A 22697-nucleotide genomic window follows, 5' to 3' on the forward strand; every position below is an offset into this window, starting at 1 on the left:
TCTGTTTTGTATGTGCTGGGTTTTAAAGAATGTGGTGGGTAATGTGTATTTTGCAAATAAAAAAACAAACACAAACATCTTTTAAACAGATGACAAAGTTAAAGCTCCTTCAGAGTAGCAAACGTTTTCACATGAATAATCTATTAGGAAAACATTGTTAAAAACACTTGCATTTAAAATGAATAGACAGCAACTTAGTCAAATCTCCACAGTCAAATTGTTGTCCTCTTCAACCTATTGAAGAAACTATAGTCCTTGTCTCAGAATCCACTTAAGCTTTGTCTACATGGATCCATGTTGTGGTTAAAAAAAACAAAACAAAACTCAAGCCTTTTGTTAGTGTCCTTCTACATGACAGCAACAAAAATATTTCCATGGGCAAGAAAAAGTATTTGTGGGTGGGCTGATAACCCTGCAGGCACTGGTATGTATTCATTCCTCTTTGGTTCTGGGTTAGTTGTGTGGCCTAGGGATTTTTTTTTTTTTGGTGGTGTGTTTGTACCATCAACAAAACTTTACAAAGAATTGGCCCAATGAGTTTTACCTCAATTATCAATCAATTCTAGTTGCTAGCCAATCATGTTGCAAGTAAGTATTCTCAAATAAGGGGGCTGGGGAATAAAGGATGGGAGAAATGCCAAACAGTCAAACCACTAAACCAATGGTTCCAACATGTGGCCTACAGTCACGAAACCAAAAGCAAATCTAACAATAAGCAGTCATATCTTCTGTTGAGTATATAAATAATTCACACGTAAAGGCATCACTATTTTTCAAATTATGCATATACTACTGTGATGAATAAAACAAAAATTCATTTTAAAATATTACCTAATTGAGAGAAATCTTTTGCCAGTATGCAATTTCTCAAAAAAAAAAAAAGGGGACCTGTGGCACACCCATTCTTGTATTTGCGTCCACAACATTTTTTGACATTAAATAGGGGTGATTATACTGTAGAAATGTGGACAATATAGCTCTGAACCATTTGATTCTATTAAGCAACTTTCATTTTTGTTTGAGAAAACATTTTATACATCTTAATGGCCACAAGAATTCTGACTACACTTACACATTCATGCACAATTCCCTATACTCAAAAATATTTGGGGCTATGTGGAAAGGACTTCAATTGTCCAAAGTGCTTTGCTCTACACAGGGATGGAATGACCAAGAGGTATGAAAAGTCTACCCTCTCTAGTGGGAGCATTTCATTTCCCCCTGAATTTTCTCTTCAAATTACAAAGACCTATGATTTCCCCCAAAGGGCTTAGCTTTCTTTGGAACTGTTCTGTGTTATTATTTGACTCAAGAGGAACCAAAAGAGATAATTATATACCTCCCTCCCTCTCTGATCCTACACATTTCTCATTGATGTGAAAACTGTGTTGAGAACAGTTAAACTTTGCAAATCTAGAAAAACAGCTATGCTAAGAATAGTTAAATGGAAAGCGACATACTTCAGAGCTAACTTGGCCCTAGCATTCGATTTGGAACTCTCAAGTGTGGGTTTGTGAACCCTAGGAAATGAACCAAGATAGTTCTAACTGTGTTTTGTTTAACTTCATTGTTTAAATGACTAACATCTTTCTGACACAATTGTTTTTTTCCTTGATATCAATTCTACTTTAAGATGCCAAGATATTCCAACTCAATTCTTTTCTACATGTGGAAGACTTTTCTATCAGATGTAATTTCCTTTTTTTTATCCAAATAGACCTCTTTTTTAAAAAAAGTTATATTAGGCACATAATTCAACATTAAGAGAATAGGATCTGCTGACATTCAATAAGTGTTAAATAACAATACATGAGTAAAATGCTAATTAAAATCTAACAGTGTAAACTGAGAAGAAAATAAGAGAGACATCAACCTTGGTTTTACTCAGTGGAGATGATTACAGTCAGAAACACTAGTTGCTACCAATTCAGACATAGAATATTTTAAACCTGAGATACTTTGGTGCTTTGAAAGACCTATGATTTTCACAGAATGGGAACTCCTTCCTCCAGTGCAGATCCCAATTATTTTATTCTGTGTGATTCTTGGCTATGATTTCCCACAATTCCTCCACAGCAGATCTATTAATATGCAGGAGACCTTTATTTCTCTTCATGTCTTTTGTGTTACCAGTGCATCTTTGACACCCTCTTTTGCTCACTCTCACTAATCACTTAACCTTTTTCTGATTTTATATATCCTTAGTATGAGATAGTTTAGCATAGTGAATTGAGAGCTGTCCTACTTCCACAGAGTCTGTAACCTTGAGGAAGATACTTAATATCTTGGTACTAAATATCATTCACCCAGTTTCCATTCCACATCTCTCCCCAGGTCTTTCTCTTATTCAACTCTATACCATTCTTATTACTCATGTATGAACTCAATTTCAATGATCTATGATTTTTCATTGTTTCTATCAATGTGAATTCCAACTCATTTCTAACTTAGCAGCTAGTCCTTGAGAGCTTTTGTGGGTGAAAGTATTATAAGCCTGTTGGCAACCTGGTGATAAGCCTCACCAATTCAGTTAGGTTGGTCCTCAGTCATGAGATATCTAATCATTCAATAGGTCCATGTTCTAAGTTTGTCTAGTTTGGCAAGAGTTTGCACTCTATTCTTATAGTCGTTGGAACCAGGGTGACTTCCATGATACAAAGGACCATTGCAATGGAGAGAAGTGAGGCTTGAACGGAGGAAAAGGTGTTCAATCATTTTTTATTTGTGTCTAGACCCCTTGGCATTTTCTTAGCACAATCTTAGCAAAGATTGTAGAGTGGTTTGCCACACCTGTCTCCAGTTTATTTTACAAATGAGGAAATGGGAGCAAACAGGGTTAAATGACTTGCCCCGAGTCACAGAGCTAGGGTGTATCTGAGGTTAGATTTGAACTCAAGAAGATAGGTCTGTCTGACTCTAGACCAGGTACATTCCGCCATCTAGCTGCTCTAATGGAGGGAATATTTGTGCCGATAAACTAATTAAAAAAAATTTTTTTTCCTCAACCAGTACCAAGTCATAATCTATACAATACATATTTTCTATCCATCATATTTTCAGTATGGATGGTTGGACTGATCTTTCACACTCTATGCATTTCACATGGTATATTTCCCTAAGAAGGCTTTATACTCTTCTAGTTCACAACATGATGAGGACATGTCATCTCCAAACATGAGCATATCTAGAAATTCATCATTAATAGAAACATGTTCTTTTATTCAGATCTTTCAAATATTTTCCCTCAAAATTCTGGCATTATCTTATTCAAATACCTGTCTTCCAATTAACTCTTTGATTTATATGAATATTTAGCCTTGTGTGAGAGGATGGTCTTTTTAATCAAACCTGCTAAGGCATCTTGGGAAGTTTTGAAATTGATGGGAAAGACCTTGTCTGAGAACAAGCTTTTAGGCTGTATAAGCTTTCTTAAAATTTCTGAACAATAAGACCAATGAAATCAGTGAGATATTCAATTCAGAAAAAAGGAAGACCTGGTATGCTCAGGGGGGAATTGCAAATAAGGGGGGAATAGTGGCATCTAGTTGGTTTACTGGGTAGAGAGCCAGAGCTAGAGACAGGAGGTCCTGGATTCAAACCTGCCCTTAGACATTTCCTAGCTGAATGACCTTGGGCAAGTTCACATAACTCCAATTACCTAACCCATACTGCTCTTCTGCCTTGAAATCAATACTTAATATTGATTCTGAGACAGAAGGTATGTGTTTTTTTTTTTCCTTTTAAGTAAGGGGGTAATATGTCTATAACCCCTTCCTGTTGTGTGAATAAGGATACTTGAGAGTGTGTTGTTATCAGCTAGGGGTAGCCAAAGCAGAACCTTTAGGTTGTTGCTATGTTATCAATGGCCACTCCATTTTGGATGAATGGTTAAAAATCAGCTTTCAATTCCTCTTAGCTACTGATGACAGAAAACTTTCTGCAATGGGAGAGCCTACAAATAGAATATTTTGACCAAAAGTAGTTTAATATGATTCTACCTTTAAGTTACAACTGGATCCAGCACATATTCTCTCTTTGCTGTATTAGATGGTTATATGATGTTTCTGGCTTCAACAAAGTATCACCTCCAATATAGTTGCTGAGCAATCGCCAGCCCAATCTAGCTGAAGTGAGAGTCTGGGAACTGTTTTGAAAACAGGACTACTGAGACTCGTTGCTGTTAAGATGTTATTTGTGCTGTACACAGGTCTTTGGTGGACCATCATCATATGCCACCATCCCTCGGATGTTTGCTTTTTCACAGGCATACCAGTTGTATGTTGTGTCATCCCCTCGTAGAACTCCCACAATTGAGCTGACTTCTCTTTCCTCTCCATCAGGATTTACTAAGAACAAACTCTTCCTAAATAAAACCCCAGAACAATAATATCCAATCCAAGTTGGCTCAGGCAGTGAGCTTTCTGGCATGGAGTTTAGCTCGGCTCTAAGGTAAAGATTTCATGTTGGATTTTAGGCATCAGGCCGACAATATGGGCTGAGATGGTTTTCTCCCCGCACTCTATTAAGCTGACAGTGAGCGAACAGGGAGAACATGAGACTGGAATTCTCTAGACACTCAAAAACGTACAATAAAATGTCTTCACAAGATGCTGCAGGAGAAATAAGGGGACTGAGTTAACAATGCACACAACGTAAATACTACCAACTTCGTGGCAGACAGACTTCTCCAGACTGACAGGCTTGTATAGGTTCACCTGGTTAAGTAGAGCAGTGGCCACATTTAAAAGTTTCCCTGTGGGCTCCCCAGGCTCCAATAACAAATAGTGAGCTAGTGATGTCAAGCTTTTGTGGGTCCAAACTATGAAGTAAGAAACTCAAATTCCTCAGTTCTCAATAGTAGGGGACAAGAATATGGTGAAACTAATTCTGCGAACTGGACTGCTCTTGGAACAACTTCCCCTCTTAGCTCTGCCCCACCTCCCTCCTCACACCCCCAACACACACATACTCTTTGTGAGCTATGGACAGACACTTGGATTCAGAGTTAGAGTACTGAAGTTCAAATTACAGCTGTGCCATTAGTATGTGTGTGACCAGAAGAAAGATATTTAATTTCTCCAGGTCTTGGGTTCCTCATCTGTATAATGAAGGAGTTGGACCAGATAATATCAAAGTGTCCCATGATCATATGACCTATAGAATCTACCCATAGAGCACTGGGGCAGCTAGGTAGCACTGTAAATAGAGTGTTGGACCAAAAGTGAAGAAGACTGAAGTTCAAATCCATCCTCACATATTTGCTACCTGTGTGATGCTTGGACAAGTCACTTAACTTCTGTTGGCCTTAGTTTCCTCATCTGTAAAATGAGGATAATTATAGCACCTCCTTACCAGGGGCAACTAAGTGGCTCAGTGGAGTGCTGGGACTGAAGTCAGGAAGATCCAAGTTCAAAATTTTCCTAAGACACTTACAAACTATGTGATCTTGGTCAAGTCACTTAACTCTGTTTGCCTCAGTTTTCTCATCTGTAAAAATGAGTTGGAAGGAAATGGCAAACCACTCCAGTATTTTTGCCAGGAATACCCAAAATGGAGTCACAAAGAATCAAACATGATTGAAACAACTGAGCAACTTCTTAGGGTGGTTGTGAGAGTCAAATGAGATAACTATAAAGTTTTAGCACAGTGTCCAGCACATAGTAAGCACTAAATTATGTTATAGCTATATGTTGAGCTTATATAAAGGACTTACAAAACCATGTATGCTATCTCCTTCTCTGTCCTGATTTTTTTCATAGCAATGAAAGTCTACCTTAGCAGCAGCTACTCTGGGTTGACAGCATAAAAATATAGGTGACCTCAAGCATTCAGCTGAAAGAACAATTTATTTGGACCAGAAGATCTGGATTTAAACCATGATTTTGCTACTTGCTATCTTTTTAATGTTAGGTAAATTAACATTAATTTCTTTGAGACTCACTTTCTTCATCTATAAGATGAATGGATTAGACTTGCTAATTTTTAAGGTCCCTTTGCTATCTAAGTACTATCTATGATTCAAGCCTTGAACAGAAGGTATTCAAGATTACTAATAGCCCCACAAAAAAGAAAAAGAATGATTTCAAATTCAATGTTCTACAATTGATATGTCCTGCTCTTCTGTTACTGAGGTTGCAGTCAGCTGATATATATATATATATAATAGGTTTTGTCCAAAAAGTGTTTACTTAGTTATTGAGCACAAGTGAACTAGGAAGTCAGTAGGGTCTGATCACCTGCCAGTCACTCCAAAGACATGATAGATTGCCACTGGGTACCATGTTAGCAGGTTTGGATTCATTGGTGGTTGGGACTGAAATTCAATATAGTGGTCTAATGGAACACTGGATTCAGGCATGGAAGATTAAGTCTAAATCCTTGCCCCAAAGTTTCCTAGCTGTGTTCCTATAGGTGTATCACTTTGCCTTTCTGACATTTGGTTTTCTCATCTGTGAAACTGAGATAATAATACACACATTGTCTGTCTTATAGATTCATTGTAAAGAAAGTACTTTGGTGAACTCTAAGTGCTAAAGAAATTTCCAGTTATTATTAACAATTGTCTGATCCTGAGCAGTTCATTGAAACTGTGATTTGGTTTTCTCATTTATAGAGATGGAATTTTATATCAGAATATATAAGAGACAAACTCATTTATACATAAACATTTTAGGGGACCTGTGATTGTATTACTACCGAGGGGTTCCTGGGAAGAACTTTCTCTATGAATGCAAATTACCACCTTCTCTGCAATTTATAGTCTTACAGAGCTGCTGAGGGCATGATATTATATAACATATAATTATATATGCACATATGCATGTTCTAAGGAAAGTACTTTGTGAACCAGAACATGTTCCTTTAATACGAGTTAATATCCTTTTTACTGTTATTATGAAAGCCTTGAATGAATGCCAGGCTGAGGTGTTTGGGTTTTATTTGGTGACCAGCAAGGAGCAATCTAGGAATTTGAGTGACAGGATTGGGGTCAGAAGACAAAACTAGCAGTGATGTGATGGATTATATTGAATTAAGACTGGAGCTCAGGGATGGTCCTCATAGGAATAGCACATATGTGACAGCACAAATGGAGGCTGTCTGAGTTTGGTGACTTTGAGACTATTCCAGAAAAAAAGACACATTTAGAGGTGGGTATTTTTGGAGGGAGAGGTTTTATTTTTAAAATAAATTTTAAATAAATCAAAGGATACTATATCAGAAGACTTTCCCTGCCAGCAACATTTTCTTCTGGGTTTCAACTCATAAAGTGACTCATAAAAGAAAACCTCCAAGTAGAATTGGTCAATGGGCAAGAGTAGTATAGTATGAAAACTTCTAAATTTATGGCCAGAAGACCTACATTTCAATCCTACCTCTGCTAATTAATGGCTATATGTCTCTAGATAAGCCACATCTCCTCTCTCAGCCTCAGTTTACACCTTTGTAAAATGAAGAAGACTGATTTCTAATGTTCCTTCCTACTATAACGTCCTATGATTCCTGTCTGGATTCTAATTTGAAGTCTTTTCTGAAATCTGTCAAACGCTAATGAATAGCAACAGCAAATTACAGAAGAAACATTCCTATCATAAAAAGAAAGAAAAATATGTCTGGGAATGTCAATAGCAGTTTTAATTGCTTTGATGCTATAATTATTGGTATGGGTCATCCTTCTGTTAATACCAGTTACAACTTTCATCAGCCTGGTAGATGGTCTTTGTGAGTTTCTGTTAATGAAATAATTGTTCCTCCTTGCCCCCTGGCTAGGGTGAATTACAGTGACTCCTTAAATCTAGCACAATGTTCAGACACCTCTTTAAAAGTAGAAAACATTGACTAGAGTGCCACTGTGTAAGTAAACAAACATTGAAATATCCAATGATCATCCCACTGAAATCCATATTAGTGAAAAAAAACCTCTATTAATCATAGGATCAAGATACAGAATTGGAAGGCAACTCAGAGGTCATTCATTCAATTTCCCATTTTACAGGTGAGGAAGCTAAAGAGGGTTAGTCTATCAAGAAGCATTTATTAAGTTTGTTATGTTGCCAGGTACTGTACCAATTCTAGAGTTTTAAGGAATGGCCGATGGCAACAATAACAACAAAAACAAAACCCAGTTCCTGCCCTTTAGAACATATATTCTCAGGCAAGAGACAACACGTGAACAACTAGATATATGTATATATATATACATATACATATATATATATACACATATATATATATGATCAAATGAAAGTAAGACGAGAATAATCTAAAAGAGGAAACTGTCAGTCCCTGAGAATATTGGCAAAATCCTCTTGCAGAGGGTGTGATTTGAGATGAGTTTTGAAGGAAGTCAAAGCAGAAATGAAAGGATAGCATTCCAAGCATGAGAGATAGTCAGTGTGATGCAAGGAGATGGAAATGGAGCATCTTATTCAAAAAACACTAAGCAAGTCAGTGTAGTGGGATCATAAAGTTGATAGATGGAGTAAGTTATAAGAATGCTGGAAAAGTGGGAATAGTTCAGTTTGTGAACAGCTAGATGCCTAACAACTGATTCATATTCTAGAGGGAATAAGGAACAATTGGAGCACACTAAGCAGGTGTTAACATCATTGGACCTACTCTTAAAAAAAAAACAAAACATTGATAACTTGGAGTAAGGAGAACCTTGAAACAGGAAGACACCTTAGAAGGCTATTATAGTAGTCCAGGTGAAAGGTCATATGGACCAGAATTAATATTGTGGCTTCATTAATGGAGACAGAAGGATATTCTGTGAGAAAAGTTCTAAAAGTAGAAATGGTAATATCTGACAATGAATTACATATGCGTGGTGAATGAGTATAGTACAGGATGGCATGGAATTTGTGGGTATAGGTAACTGGGAGGATTGTGGTGGCCTCAATAATAATTGAGAAGTTGGGAAGAGGTGAAGGTTTGAGCATCATAAAGGAGGAGAACAAGGAGAGAACAGTATCACAAAATCTAGAAATGAGAGTGAATTCAGGAGAAAATGAAACTTGATCAAATGATGCAGGAGAGTCAAGGAGGATGAGAACTAAGAAAAGGCCATAAGTTTTGGTAGTTAAATAAAAGGTAACATTGAAGAGGGCAGTTTCAGATCTGAAGCCAAAGTGTAGAGGGTTTGGAATCAAATGAGAGGAACCAATTATAAAGGGTTTTCTAAAGAAGTTTACGTGAAGGGAAGCAGAGATAAAGGATGCTGACTTGTTGGATCAATTGGGGATATTTAAGGATTCAGAAGATATGGGTATATTTGTAGGCATCATGGAAGGACCTTGTAGAGAGAGAGATTGGAGAGAGTAGGGGCAATTTGCAGAAGATAGGGAGTAGGGATGGACTCAAAGGTGCAGGTTGAGGAACTTACCTTGCCAAGGAGAAGAGTTTACTCTTCACATGAAACTAAATTGAAGGAAAAGACAGTGGCGTGAGGTATTCTAGATGATATGATGTAAGGAAAAGAGAAGAGAATAGAGATCTTAGAGGACAGTTTCCATTTAGGGAATGATGCATGAGATGAGGTCTTCAGTTGAGAAGATATGGAGAGGGAATACTATGGGAGACTTTAGGAGAGATGAGAAGGTTTTGAAAAGCTCCTGTGGAGAGTAGGGTAATGAATCAAATAGGGAGAAATAAAATTGTTTTCCACATTTTAGGGAGGACCTAGTTGAGCTTAGATAGCAAAAATTTGGAGTGGGAACGTCATAGTTCCATGATTTTCTCCAGCTCCACTCAGGAACATACAAATAAAAATGACAGAGGCAGATGATGGGAGTATTGAGTTTTGGCAAAGTATAATTGATTGATTGTAGAACAAGGAATAAGGCAACTAAGGGTGGGAGATTGTGTGAAGTTCAACTGATTCACCGAGATACCAAAATAGGAAAAAGAAAAAAAAAGTATATCTAGTGCAAGAACAATGTCCTTGGAAATAATTTAGGAGAAGAGAATGAAATTGACTTTACAATGAGGATGAAGAATAAGGTTAGAGGTTGTATAAGTCAAAGAGTAAGCCAAAAGGAAATATATTTATCTAATCCAGGATTTATGGATATGGAAGAAAAACTTGTACTTTTACTTCTATAGACATTAGGTTCCTCACCTGTAATACAAGAAAGGTTAAACTTGATGGCCTCTGATGTCCCTTCCACTGCTGTATCTATGATCCTATGAATTAAAATCAAGTTAAATTAAAGTGAATTTAATTCCTACTTCTGCCCTTTGGGATTAAGGAAGGTCTAATTTAGCAGAAATCCATTTTCAATGGGATTCTATTTTTTTATTAAGAATTTCTGGCTTTTATATGTACCCAAAAGACTTCAAGTAGTCCAAATGGGAAACACAATTATGATTATGTTAATGACAATAAGAATTGTTATAGGGATTTTCTTAATCTCTCCCTCTGTCTCTTTAAGAGGCAGAAAGAATAGGAACTGACTGTGAGAGAGAGCTGAAGATTCCATTACCTAGGAGACAAGGAAGATATATAAGGAAGGAATCATTTGACAGTTGGGCTTTTACCACTGGACCTGGAGGGAGTAGTAGCCTCTCGCAGTCAAGGGCCACTTCTGACAGTTTGACTACTGACAGTTGGGATGGAGAAAAACAAATTTAAAGAGTTCGTAGGTGATGAATGTTTATTTATTAGTATAGGTGGGTAGTTAGTGAATAAATTTCTAGGTAGAGTAGGTTATATTAGACTTAGTTTGTCCAGGCAGAAGAACCTGTCCTCGAAGACAGAGTAGGGTTTTTAGAAATTTTAGTTGGATTAGGAATTTAGATATGGTCATAAGGTATTAGAGTAATAATGTCTCTTTCCTCCTTTATATTTTCTATCTGTACTTCTCAAATTAAACTAAGTGTTTTATCAAACTGCTCCTCACTTTTGTCAAACTCCTATCAATTAACCCTTACAGAATACTCTATACTTGGCTATTTTTTAATTACATAAAAGCTTTAACATAATTACTTCATTTGACTCTTATGGTAGCCCTGTGAGGTAGTTAGAAGAGGTGTAATTATTTCCACTTTATATCACAATCTCAAGAGAGAGAGAAGTATGCAGAAGCATACAGCTAGGAAAAGTGGCAAAGATGGAACTAGAAACCAGGTCTTTGGACTCTAAGTATAGTGCTACATATCTAAAGCCTATATCCAATGTTAAATCCTTAAAAAAGTAAAATGCTAGGAGATTCAAACCAGCTTTTGGGGGGTAGCCTTGAAGAAATATACAGATCAAACAGGAAGTAGAAGAGCAAATGAAAATATTGGAAATCAGATGAAAAAGGCAAAAGAGGGAAATTTTTTTTAACCAGTATCTATCTACTTTTTAAAGTTATCAGAACTGAAACTTAGAACTGAAATTTAGGGCTACAAGGGACCTCAGAGAACATCTAGTTCAACTCTATTATTTTACAAGTGAGGAAACTGAGGCTTAGAGAAATTAGAGATAAAAAAGGCAGCAAATGATAGCTCTGAATTGAATCTGGGGCCTCTGATTTCAAATCCACTCACCTTCCAAGGAAAAGGAAACACAGAAAGGGGGAGGGACTTGCCCTAGGTTTCTCCTTTTGGTTAATACTATAAACTGTAGCAATAAAATGTTTTTTATTTTTAATTTAATTGTTTCAGTCATTCCAATGTTGTTGTAACCTTATTTGGGGTTTACTTGGCAAAGATGCTAGAGTGCATTTGCCACTTCCAGAAACTGAGGCAAACAGAGTTAAGTGACTTGACTGAGTTCACATAGTAAGTGTCTGAAGCCAGATTTGAACTCACAAAGATGAGTCTTATTAACTTCTGGCCAGGAGCTCTATCCATTGTGTCAGCTAGCTACCCCAAGTATAGTAAAAATTTTAGATGCTTGCAGCCTGATTTCTTTTAGCCTGGGTTTATTTTAAGTTTGGACTCAAAAAAGATCTTTGCTAGTTTACATGACTGTATTTATTCTCATAAGATTTTTTTTTTTAGGTTTGATTTTGGCTATTTTTTTTTCATCCAGCAACTGTATGAATTAACCTCATAGAGACACGTGTGAAAAGAAACACAAGAATCTGTTCTCACCAGATGGTTGGGGGGAGGCAGTCTGTGCTTCTACAGGCTGCCTTCTCCCTCCTCCCCAGCCTGCTTCCAAAATTAGGGTGTCTGGAGAATGCGAAACAAAATTATACAAAGACCTGACCTCTGGCCTCGCTGCTGTCTTTCAGTCTGTGAAGTACCCAAGAGAGAGAGTGTTGAATTTGGCCTCACTTCACATGGCATTAACTGTAATCTTTGTGAATTGTGGTGACATCATGGCATACTTTGACATCACCGCTTAGGCTCCCTTCTGCTGCTGGGCATACAGTTGAGAATTTCTATTCAAACACAAGCCTCTTTTGTAAAGGAGACAGGAGAGCAGCTGGTCTTCTGCCCTGGTACAAATGTGGCTCCCACTGGAATGTATCCATACAAGCAGAGAGCACTCACAAAGCAGTCATTCTGTTGCTGTGGTCAGACACGCTCACGCACGCATGCACGCACATACAAGGGGAACCCCTATAAAATAACACAAGAAAATTTGTATTTTCTAGTTCAAAACCCTAGACCATGCCACCATTCAGCTGAGTTTTGTGGACAATAAAGATCTCACTAAAAGGCTTGGGCATATAATTTATAGTCTATACACCAGAAGAATGAGTAAATATGCTCTGGTTGCGTGCGTGCGTGCGTGCGTGCGTGCATGTGTGTGTGTGTGTGTGTGTGTGTGTGTGTGTGAATGGGTAAGGATGAAGAAAGGGCAAGGACACAGATGGATAGAGAAAGAGCACACAGTTCCTCGCTAAAGAACTTTTCTTCTCCTTAAAATGGTCCAATTGAAGCCTGGAGCACCAGTTTGCTATGTGGGACAGTTCTGAGTTTGGCTTCTAACTCTTCCTTCCCCAACACATTGGTCTCTAATAATGATTTAATAATACTAGTAACATATTTAAGCAATACTAATAGTAGCAAGAATTTATATGGTGCCAAAGTCTGCAAAGTCCTGTACATGCATGTTATCTCATTTATTGATTTATATAGATGTTATATAGATAGTTTGAAGGTTTGCAAAGTGCTTTCCCAACATATTTGCTTCTCAAAACCTTGTGAAACAGGCATTGAGATCCCTGTTTTACTAATGAGGAAGCCTATGAGGCTCACATGAAGTGACTTGCTCATGGTCACAAAGATGGTAAATGGCGGGGGTCACATTTGAACCTATCTCTCTGTTCATTTGATGTTTAGGAGCTTTAAGATATCACCTCATCCCCTATATGCTGAGAAAAAAATAAAAGTGATAAAGTGATGTTGGCAAGAAGAGAGTAAGCTAATTAATTAATTGCTGGTGATACTGTAAATTGGTTTGGCTTTTATTCAGTTTAATTAATTTCAATTAAAACATTTATTGAATATATTCAGAACCCCACGCTGGGCTCTGCATGAGACATAAAATGCATGTCAGACTCTACCCTCATGGAGCTTATAGTCTAGTGGAAAACAGATTTTAAAAAATCATATAGCATTTTGTAGATTGCAATACATTTTTCTCATAGTAATCATGTGAAGTAGAGAGCATGACAACTACTACTATCCATTTTTTATGGAAAAAGAAACTGAGGACATCAGAGGTGATTTAACTAGTTCCTGTTTACACCTCTACTAAATAGAAAAACCAGGGCACCAAGTCCTTTCTTCTGGCTTTGCGAATGAAGTTCATTATCATTCTACCATTTCACACTGACAATTATATAGGATTATAGACCTTAGTCAAAATTATCATAGTTATAGTCTTATCTCTTCATTTTACAAGGGAAGAAACTGAGGCCCAAAAGAAATTAAAAGATTTGCTTAAGGTCACACCAAGAGTAATTAGTAGAACACAATTCTGAACTCCCTTGCTGGTCTGGAGAGTCTAGTAGCCAGCAGGAATTTCTGATTGTTTTGGGGTTTAGGCAACCCATCCTGGAACAGGAAGAGCAGCTTTAACATCTGGTCCTGGCAAGGATCCACACCACCATCAAACCACCCTGGCATTTCTGTATGTGACCATGAACATATATGTTCCCTTCTCTGTTGCTGCTACATCTCTGGTCACTTCCCTCTTATTCCCCAGGCTCAAAGCTATATTTGCTCTGTGAAGCAGGGACTGTGGGTGCAACAGGATAGCAATAGAGGGTGGAATGGTAGAATGATAAAAAGCAAATATAGAGCAACTTCCAAAGTGTCTTTTAACTAAATAATTACTACTCTGAATTCTAAGAAATTGATGGTATAGAAAGAGCAAAGAAAAGATGGCTTCAAGTCAGAATTCACGGAATATAAATCTGCTTCTAATACATAGTTGCTATGTGAATATGGGCTAGGAATGCCATTTTTCTTGGCCTTAGTTAATCAATTTAAAAAATAAAGGTGATATGGAAACTTTCTTTTTGTCAATGACCAGGCCTTCTCCTGTTGTAATATCCCTAGCAGTAGGATTTCTCTGTTAAAGGATATAGACATTTTAGCCATTTATTTTCAAAATTCCAAATTTCTTTCTAGAAAATTTGTATGAATGTATAGTTCCACCAGTGAAACAGTGTGTCTCATTTTCTGCCTATACTACATAAGAGCGCTATGCTCTTTCAAATGCTTTTTCTGCAAGTAAAATGGCTAAGATGTTCATACTCTGTGACTCAGAGTTTCTGCTTCTGAGTGTACATCCCATAAAGATCACTGACAAAGAGAAAGATCTCATATTCTATAAAATATTGATAAAAGCATTTTTTGTGATAGCAAAAAACAGGAAACAAAGTAGATGCCCGTCAATTGGCAATGGATTTCCCAAGAAATGACAAACATAGTGAATACAGAGAAGTATGGAAAGACTATAAAAAGAAATTAATGGAAAGTGAAATAAGCAGATCAAAGAAAACAACATAAAAATGATGGCAAAATGTAAATAGAAAGAACAACCATCACTAAAGAAAAACTATGAATATTGAAAACAATTAAAAATAAGCTTGTCTCCAAAGAAGAAGACTAGAGAGATACCTCATTCCTTTTTGCAGAGGTTGGGGAAGGAGAAGGTTCAATATCTAGATCTAGAACATTGCATATAATAACAGTTTTTAAAAGTACTGATTAGTTTTGCTGCATTTTTTCTTTTCTTTTTTTTGGCATATAGAATGGCTCTCTAGGAGAGAGGAGACAAAGCATATCAATAAAAGATAAGATCAAGAAAAGATATTAATAAAATATTTTAAATGAAAAAATGTAATTAATATTTTCATTAACCACCTCAAAGTGTTATTATAATGAAAATATATTTAAAGTGTTATATAAATATATAAATAAAAATCCATTTCTATTAGATTATAAGCACCAGGAGGACAGGAGTTATTTTATTTAAGCTTTGCATATTACACAGAGCCCCAATATAAAATACACATAGTTAAGGCATAATAAATGTTTTTGAATTGAAATAAAGTAAACTGATTTTCTCAAAGGTCACACCATGGTCTAACAATGCCACCAGAAATTAACTAAGTGTGCTTGTTTGGCTGTAGTCTTGCCAACACTGCTTTGTCATTTATTGTTATTTTTCCAACTGTGATGGAATAAGGTATAATAAAGTTGCTTTCATTTGCATTTTTTGCTTACTAGAGAAGATAAACATTTTTAATAATTATTTTTAAATTGCAATTTTATTTTTCCTGTTTCTTGACATACCATGGCCAAAAACAGGCCATTGCTTACTGCCCAAGTCATGAGATATGAGCCTTGTGTCCAGTTCTCTAGTGATAATCTTCATGATTAGGTAGATTGGTCAACAAAGAGATGTGGACTATTGTTAGGACCATTATCAAGCCTGGTAGAACATGCAAGAGTTTTCCTGACATGTTACTGGACAGGTAATCTATAAGTATATTCCATTTTCATATCCCTTAGCCACGTACTACAAACAGATAACAAGCTGGATCTAGAATGGAATATGAGGTAAGAAAGTTCAGAAATTACACATTGCTTTTTGATGATCTCAAAATTATCACTGCTGAAAAAATATCTGTATAATATCAAATTCTCCCAATACTTATATAGGTGAAAATCATAAAACACTATGATTTTGGAAGAATGGTAATTAATTACAAACAAGCCTAAAGATAATAAAAAGATAAATGGTGGGTGTACATGGAACCAATCTGGTATAATGAAAAAAGCACTGGAAGAGAGGTCAGAGAATCAGGGTTTGGAATTGGTTCTGCTATTTGCTACCTGTATCACCTTGGATAAGCCACTAAACTCACTGGTCCTTGGTTTCTTCACCTGTAAAGTGAGGGGAACTGGATTAGATAGCATCAAAATTTCCCTCCAGCTCTATATCAGTAATCTAAAAAATAATATTTAAATAAGAGGCTTTATTTCATCACTTATCCTTTCTGCTGAACTTTAAATGCCTTTTTAATTATTAAAAGATGAAATTCCAACAATTGTAGTGAAAATATTTGGGAAATATGTGTAATTTTGGTACTTTCATTTGTTTTCCACTTATTCACATCATGAAATTTTACAGAACACCCTAGGACAGTGGAGGAAAGATGGCTGTTTCAGTGCCAGAGAGTGGCTATGTGGTGCAAGTCAGAACTGAGCAAATTAGGCAAAACTTGATGAGAAAATTTCTCAAAAACCTACGCAAATGCTATACACAGGTATACAGTCAAAGCAACAATTTGCTTGTAAGGATGGAATTGGCCAAATCCAAGGGTTGAATACTGTTGTGCATGGGAATTAATCTCTTTAAAATACGCAGAATCCCCCTGGCAGGCTGGTATTTCTAGGAGCAAGGGCCAAAAGTGGGACATGTTCAGAGTAGAAATGTGTGAAGTTACTTATGCTACACAGGTTTTTACAATGTGATTAGAGCTTTATTTAGGCCTGCCTGCCTCCTAGCAAAGTACTATCTAGATTTGTGTCTGATTCAATATTTAGGAAACAGGGTCTACATTTTATAAAGACTTTTTTATAGGGCTTCTAAATTACAACAGTGATCAGAATGCAAAACATGACCTGGCATGTGTAAATGAACATTTGCCCCACCCCCACCACTGGTTACTACTCCCTATGCATCCCTTTCCTTTCCCCCATTCCCATCACCCTCAAGCCTAACTGGCATATTAGAAAGTGTTTCCTAATGTTTATTTCCTTTTACCCCAGTTCAATTTCCTTTGACATTTAATAAGTCAGTGGGTGGAGGTAGGGGAGAGCAGAGGAAAACAAAGAAGAAATATAGAAATACTATTTTGTGCAAATTGCCTTTCAGAATCACCAAAATATTTAAAAGAAGCTTTTGTCAACATCTCATTTGAGTAACCATCTTAAATGTAAAATCTCCAAGACAGGTGTCTTTCCTTCTGAACCCTCCTTCAAATTTGTCCCTTTTCTGTTGCTGACACTAACATCCTTTCAGGTGTCCCTAGATTCAGTCTGTGGAGCTCTCTTTGACTCTTTCCTTTCACTCAATTTCTGTATCAATTCAGCAGTCAAACCTTATGCATTGGACCTCTACAAACCTCTTATATCCACTGTCAAATTCAAGTTTTCATCATCTCTAGCTTGGTCTATCACAATAGTCTACTATTTTTTTTTTCTGACTCTGACCTCTTCCCTCTCGTCCTCACAGAGATACTAAATTTTTGTTTGTAAAACTAAAAACTAATCTTATCTCCATCACCTTCCCTCCCCCAACTCAAAAATCTCCAATGCCTCCCTATTGTCTTTAGAATAAAATATTTAAAAAATTCTCCACCCAATCTTTAAAACCCTTCATATATCTGGCTCTCACCTTATTTCCAAGTCTTATTTCATATCTTTATGCTTCATGCACTTGTTCCAGACAAATTAGCTAGCTTGATGTTTCTGATACATAACATTCCATCTTTTGACTCATTGCCCTGCATAGGCAGTCCTCCAAGTCTGAAATATACTCCTTCTTCACCTCCCCCTGGTAAAATCCTTAGCTTCCTTTAACATTCAACTCAGGTGCCAATATCGACATTGGACTTTTCTTATTTCCTCCCAGGTATTTATACTTTTTCCCTCCTGAAATGAATTTGTATTTGTATATATTTTATTTTTAGCTACATATAAATATTATATTCCCCAGCTAAATATGAGCTTGTTGGAGGCAGGGACTGTTTCATAAAACAACAGAGTTTTATAATTTTTATTTTAATTGAAGTTGAGTTGAATCATTGAAAGGAAGCTAATTATTGTGAAAAAAAATAATGACTTCTTTTGGGGGCCTTATAATCTATGAAGAGATGTTCATAGGAAGAGACAAAAAGGTAGTTATACAAATTATTTTTGTAAAGATGGACAGATTTAATTGTATGCATTTTAGATGCATATATTAAGAAAATATATGATTATTAATACACACAAAAAAAGCATTTGATTATTGTGTTCTGAGATTTTTTCCTCAGATAAATCTTTGCTTTTTCCCATACTTCTCTTGTACTTTCCAAATTTGGATCCAATTTCAGGCATGAAAGGAACCATCAGTACAAGAGACTTGAAGGTTAGTGGCATGATGGTGACTATTGTTTCAAATTCTCTCTGATTTTATTAATGGAATACAAATCAATCTCACTATTTTTATGCAACAATATTTATTCCTTTCTCTTTCAGGGAACTTGTTTTTGCATCCTCAGAAACTCCAAACTTGCTCCCAGATGCAAGATAAAGCCCTGAAAATGGATCATTTTGGAGGTATTCATTAAGGAGTCCTTAAGAAATTTTTTATCATCTCAAACTCCATGGTTCTTCCCTGGGACTGATTTCTCCTTCTCTCCCTTTATTTATATTTGATATGTTTATCTCTGGGATCCTGGACCTTTGTTACAGGAAGTCCTACAAAAATTTATTCAGAATTAGATTATCTTCATAAATGTCCTCCTTCATTAGAATGAACACTCAAGGGTTAGATGAATGTTCATTTGAGCTGAGGAGCGAAAGAGTCATACTGAAGTCCATTTTTATAGAGCCAATGGATGACTAATAGAAGAGGAAGGATTTGCTACACTTGCCATAGCCTTGTTTGAAAAAATTAGGGAGGGGGCAGCTGGATGGCTCAGTGGATTGAGAGACAGGCCCAGAGACAAGAGACCCTGGGTTCCAATCTGGACTGAGACACTTCCCAGCTGTGTGACTCTGGGCAAGTCACTTGACCCCCATTGCCTAGCCTTTACCACTCTTCTGCCTTGGAACCAATACACAGTATTGACTCCAAGACAGAAGGTAAAGGTTTAAGAAAAAAAAGAAAAAATTAAGGAGTTGGATAAGACTATGTTTAAAGTCTATTCTAGCTCTAAATGTATGATCCTAAGTGTCAGAGACAAATTTTACCCAGGTCTTTTTGATTCTAAGTTTGAAATTCTTTCCATGCCACAATGCTGTGCCTTAAAGAAATAATTAAGAAAAAATATCCCCAAAATCAGTCAAAAAAGAGAATCATGACAATAGAGGAAAGGACAAGGTTAAGATAATCAGGAGGGAGCAAGGAAAAAGATAATTCAGAAAGGCAGAAATGAATAAGGAATAGAAGTGAATTCTTCTTTTGAGAAGTGCTACCCGAGAAGACAAATCAGGCTTACGTTTAAGGTAAAGGAAAAGAGGGCAGTGATATCTATAAAGTAGAACCTTGTTTTATTCAATCAGTATATTCCAAACTCTGTGTAAACTGAAAATAGTGTGTAATAGTGAATGCTGCTATTTAATAAATATTTCTTAGATGAACACACAAAGGTACACTATTTCTCTTCTTGGGCTTATAAGAGCTACCAGCATCACTCACTACTCTTGTACTTTGGGGCCATTATGAATAACTTAATAGTATTAGTCAAATAAAGAGAAGTGCTGCTCTGACATGGACACAACTTGGTACAAGTGGGAACTTCTGGAGCAGATTGATAGGAGACCTATTGTTTGGACTGAAATAATGTAATGACTCCCAGTGCTTCTCAGAGTGAGAATGAATGCTAGTGGGCACACTGCTGTGAGAGACTTTATGCTGCTTAGGAAAATGGCATCAATTTAGCAGGTAATTAAAAATGTTATTTCATGTTTTTTCTTTATTTTTTTGACTGCCATTTGTGTTGTTTGCGTAATACAAGATCTTACTGTACTTTCAAGGCAAAGGACTTTCAGTTTTGTCTTGTACCAAATCTCCACATAAGCCTTTAATAATCATTAGTGTATATTCTTAATTGGCATATCTTAATTTAAGTTCATTTTATTAGTTACCACTTTAGTCACGTTTTAAAAAATCTTTTTTTCCCCTTTGAATTGGTTCCACGGAGTTCAAAGTGGGTAAGACCATTGCTTGTTGTGTGGGTTCAGGAATTATTGGCCAGGACTGTACTCCCATGTGCCTGTATACCACCATGTGGAATTTGTTTACAGAATCCATTTAGGAGGAGGCAGAAACAGCATCAAGGGGCAGAAGCTGTTTATATGGCTTTAGGTCCTCTGTTTGTAATTTCAGTCTTCCTTCTACTAGACGATGATCCCACTCAGGAAGCTCTACTGTCTTCCTCCTTTTGAGAAGTAGCTGATACTCTAAATCTGGCTTCTCTGTCATCAAGTTATAACCAAAGATACATAGACATAACTGGAAGAAGGAGGTCAGAATACATATATTAAGAGGCAATGGGGAAAAGCAGATATCCAGATAATGTTCTCTGGGGGGAAACATTGAAGAGGAAGGAGTTTTAATATGGATTGGATGCAAACATATTAAACAAGTGAGGCCCACACACTTCTGTCTGTGGCCCAAACCAGATTAAAATATAACTGGGAAATATTTCCCAGTTTTCTTAGCAAAGATACTAGAGTGTTTGATATTTCTTCTTCAGTGAATTAAGGCAAACAGAGGTTAAAAAAACTTGCCCACGGGGCAGCTGGGTAGCTCAGTGGATTGAGCCAGACTTAGAGATGGAAGGTCCTAGGTTCAAATTTGACCTCAGACACTTCCCAGCTTTGTGACCCTGGGCAAGTCACTTGACCCCCATTGCCTAGCCCTTACCACTCTTCTGCCTTGAAACCAATACACAGTATTGATTCCAAGGCAGAAGGTAAGGGTTTAAAAAAAAACAAAAAACTTGTCTAACATCACACAACTAGTAAATGTCTGAGTCTAAATTTAAACTAGGGTCTTCCTGACACCAGTCCCAGCAAATTATCCACTGAGCCATTTGGTTTCCCTCCTTACTACCCTTATCTAGCAAATTATATCCTGGATCATCATTGTCAAAACTCATAATACAATGCAATTTGAAAAGTACTATTTATCATTTCATTTGAAATAACCTCTTTGGGCCTCAGTTTTCTTGTCTTCTAACTGGAGAGGCTGGAGGTGATTTTTTCAGTTTATTCTAGCTCAAATTCTTTGTCTGAGTGTTCTTGGGTAAGTCACAATCTCTCTGAAACTCAGTGTCTTTATCTTTCCCTCCTCCCCCATCTATCTCTGGCTAGAAAATTTTGCAAGGGTCAGACTGTGGAAGGCCTTACATGCTAAGTTATTTGCATTTTATCTTATAGGCAACAGGGAACCACTGAAGGCTTTTTGAGCAGCAGAGTGTCATGGTAATCTTTCTCATTAGAAATTACTTTTGGCCACTAGGCAAAGAATGAAAAGGAAACAAGGAGAAGGGAAGCCCTGGAGATAAGGAGACCTTTTAGAAGGGTATTATAATGGACCAGGCAACAAGTGATGAAAGCCTAATTCAAGATCCAGGCACCTGAGAGTTCTGACTCCCTAGAAGCTCCTGTTATGAATGGTAATTAATATTGAATGGAGGTAACTGTGCCCTAAAGGAAAAACAGATGACTGAGATCACTACTGAAGAATAGTTGACTTAATGATTTTTCTCCTGAAGTGTCACCTAATACATGCTTTCTAGGGATATCACAATGTATGTACCCAACTTGTATCAGTATGGAAGCCAAGAAAATGAGATGAAGCCAGAGCCAAGAGCTTTACCTCAAGCAGCATGGAGCTGTACAATAGGCTAAATTCATCTCCTAATGGGGAGAAGTGCCTGAGGGCAACATAACAAAAACTAGACCTAGGTAGTTGAGTAACTAGGAAAGTGTATAGTAAATATCTTCCTTAATTACAATATTACTTTGACCACTTTCCTCTCAACTCCCATCCCAGCCCGCCCAATTCCCATCATCCTTTAGCTTTCCCTAGGACCTGTTAAGGATGTTACCTCTCCCTTCCCCTTGCCTTTTAAACTACCTATAGTTTTGTGCTACCAAAAAAAAAAAGAGGGTTCAACTAGAACTCAGGCACAAGTGTAAACCTGTGTACACTGGGGACCACCTGGAGAGCAATTCCCGGCAGCTGATTGTCAGGACTTGCCGATGCAATAGATTTGTGCTGGCATTTCTGTTGGCACAGACAAGAGGGCAAAACATTTTGAAAGCTGTATTGTTGGCATGTACAACTATTTTAAATGCATGGGATGTTCGTTTGTCCACTTTTGGCCATATTTGGAGGAGAAGTTAGTGCAAGAGCTGAAATATATATGATGGCAATTGGAGAAATAATGGTTTAACAGAAACTAAGAATGCTATTTTAAGTCAAAAGAAAAGCCTTGACTTTTTTATGTGAAGACTCTCAC

At 36.9% G+C, this 22697-nt stretch overlaps 1 protein-coding gene and 1 long non-coding RNA gene across 4 annotated transcripts in view; one reads left to right on the top strand and one right to left on the bottom strand.

The window, feature by feature from the left end:
• Nucleotides 1-22697, bottom strand: part of ADAMTSL1 (ADAMTS like 1) — a 1092747-nt gene that overhangs the window by 247837 nt on the left and 822213 nt on the right. The window lies entirely within an intron of this gene.
• LOC103098872 (uncharacterized) lies at nucleotides 10483-12653 on the top strand. The gene is made up of 2 exons (XR_470455.3): nucleotides 10483-10641; nucleotides 11986-12653. It is a non-coding gene; the product is annotated as an uncharacterized LOC103098872 (long non-coding RNA).

This window comes from Monodelphis domestica, chromosome 7 (assembly GCF_027887165.1).
Source record: "Monodelphis domestica isolate mMonDom1 chromosome 7, mMonDom1.pri, whole genome shotgun sequence".
In the NCBI taxonomy this organism is placed as follows: Eukaryota; Metazoa; Chordata; class Mammalia; order Didelphimorphia; family Didelphidae; genus Monodelphis; species Monodelphis domestica.